The sequence below is a fragment of the Triticum aestivum genome, chromosome 4A, assembly GCF_018294505.1.
Source record: "Triticum aestivum cultivar Chinese Spring chromosome 4A, IWGSC CS RefSeq v2.1, whole genome shotgun sequence".
Taxonomy (NCBI): domain Eukaryota; kingdom Viridiplantae; phylum Streptophyta; class Magnoliopsida; order Poales; family Poaceae; genus Triticum; species Triticum aestivum.
This window is the reverse complement of record NC_057803.1, coordinates 590,191,475-590,194,005: the sequence shown is the minus strand read 5'-3', so window position 1 is coordinate 590,194,005 and position 2,531 is coordinate 590,191,475. Positions and strand designations below refer to the sequence as shown.

Genomic DNA, 2,531 nt, shown 5'->3' with positions numbered 1-2,531 from the left:
CTCTGGATTTGGCAATCCTTCTTCGGTATGCCAGGAACTCACAATGACATCAACGTACTGCAGTGCTCGATTGTTTTTGCCAAGCTTGTTGAAGGTCATGCTCCTCCGGTGAACTTCAAGGTCAATGGGCGCCACTACAACAAGGGATACTACCTAGCAGATGGCATCTATCCGAGATGGTCCACATTTGTGAAGACTATCTCAAACCCTATGCCAGGAGGCAAGAACTCCTACTTTGCCAAGTGTCAGGAGGCTTGCAGGAAGAATATCGAGCGGGCGTTTGGTGTGCTCCAATCTCGATTTGTTGTTGTCTGGTACCCCGCTCTGACCTCGTTGAAAGATCAAATGTGGAAAGTCATGACTTGCCGTGTCATCTTGCACAACATGATCATTGAGAGCGAGAAGGAAGAGCCAGTGTTTGACACTGAACCATATTACATGCTGGGTCCTCTTGCCAAAGTTGATCACCAGCTACCGGCAACCTGGTCTGCCTTACTCAATATGCGTCAGGAGATGCGAGACCCACATGTGCATCAAGAACTGCAGCACGATTTGGTGGAGCACCTATAGAGGCTCAAGGGCAACACCTAGCTCGACATATGATGAAATATGAGTTTTTTTGTGTTCAAATTATGAGTTTGATTTGTCGAACTATTTGATTTGTATTGATTTCTGTGATGAACTATGTGATAAAAATTAATTTTTGTTCAATTTGTTCCAAACCACAACGAACATGGGCCAAAATTGGGCCGATTTCCGCCGAAAGTGGGCCAAAATCGGCGGCTGAGGGGGGCGAGCTTGGGGGTCAGCTGGAAACCCGAGCCCCCTACGCCGATTTTTCCGTCGGTTGGCCCCCAGCCGGCGCTATTTCAAGCCCCGGGGGGGAGAACGGCTAGAGATGCTCTAAGAAGTCATCGATCTCGATCGCCGGTGCATGAAACGAAAACAAAGAATTGATTTTGATTATCGATCAAACTCGCTCACCGCCACAGTAACGTACACACGTACGCATATGCATATCTACGTACAGTATATGCGTGATGAGCTCAGACTTTGTAGCCACTGGCAGCGGCGGCGGCGGTGGGAGTGGCGGGGGCGGGGACGACCATGGAGACGATGGTGTCGCTCAGGAATGACTCAATGAGCGTGCGCTTGTCCTGGGGATTCCTGGGAAGAAAAATGGCGTAGCTCTTCTTGACGGCGGACTTGAGGGCAGGGACAAACTTGTAGGCCTCGTATGCATCACCAGTGGTCTCCTTGATGGCCTTGCTGAAGGCAGAGTCGAAGACGGTGGACCTGTCCTTTATCGGGGCAGCGTCGGCAGTGGTGGCTGCAGTGCTGAAGGCGGCGTCGATCTGGTCGATGGCCTTGAGCTCACCGGCAGGGATCGGCCCCTTGACTTCCTCACCGGAGTGGACCTTCAGGATGCCGACGATGATGTAGAGCGACTTGTCGAACATGGCCACGAAGGATTCATACTTGGCCTCCGGGGTAGCACCCTGGGCTTTGTGTGAGGCCCACGCCAGAGTGAAGCCGACCCTGGAGTTGAAAATGGCTTTGGTGCTGGACGTGTCGGTGACCCCCTCAAGAGACCAGCTGCCGAAGATCTGCACGAAGGTGTTCAGGAATATCTTGCCCTTGTCCATTGGAGGGGCTGCGGCTGCGGCCGCCACGGCCGCCTTGAAGGCGTTGTTGGCCTTCTCAGCTAGCTTCTACTCCTCAGTCGTGGCCTTGGGCTGTGGCCCGGCTGGGGCGTAGCTAGCTTCGACAGCATACGAGATGGCTGGCCCCGCCACGAGGGCGACGGCCACCAAGAGCGCCACCGTACACTGCTGCACCACCATTGCTGCTTCTCTTGTCTTGTGTTGGTTGGTTTGCACACTACGTAGGAGGAGAGATTGGGGTGCGGTGTGAGGATGAAGGAGCTTAATTAGCTCTATATATACATCGACCCGCACGTTGAGAGGCCCGGAGAGATTACCGCGCCCAAATTAGCAATCCCCTCCTCTCCTCTCCTTTTTTTAGCCAAACTCATTATCCCCGTGAGCTCTTCATGCCACAAACCAATAATAATAGCATCGATTAGATCCCTAACTACTGTTTAACCTCGTGGGGTGGGTAATAATAAAAGTAATAAAAAATTAACAACGTGCGAAGATGTGATTGGACATAAGGTAAGGGAGGGGCCCACCCCTTAAAAATCAGGGGGCATAGTTACTTAGTTAGGATGTTTATGTATTCTCTTCGTAGGAGCCCGTGAATGTAGCATTTTTGGGGTAATAACCTTCCAGTCCGAACTGTATGGGATCCTCTCCCCTGTACCAATCCTCCAAATATATCCACGCTTGAAGGATGAAAAAGAAAACATGATGTTGTGGCCACGTGAATGATGATCCTTTCTTAAGGGTAGATTGTAAGAGATCATATTTAGGGAAGTACTTGGCTTTTAAAATTCTTGCGTGGAACAAATCAGGGTTAGGTATGAATCTCCATCATTGCTTGGCAAGCATCGCAAGGCTAAAAGAATATAT

The 2,531-nt window shown here is 50.8% G+C and overlaps 1 pseudogene; it reads right to left on the bottom strand.

Annotated features, from left to right (window-relative positions):
* Positions 1 to 942: 942 nt before the first annotated feature.
* On the bottom strand, positions 943 to 1,896 carry LOC123082418 (pollen allergen KBG 41-like; annotated as a pseudogene).
* Between the last annotated feature and the right edge of the window lie 635 nt (positions 1,897 to 2,531).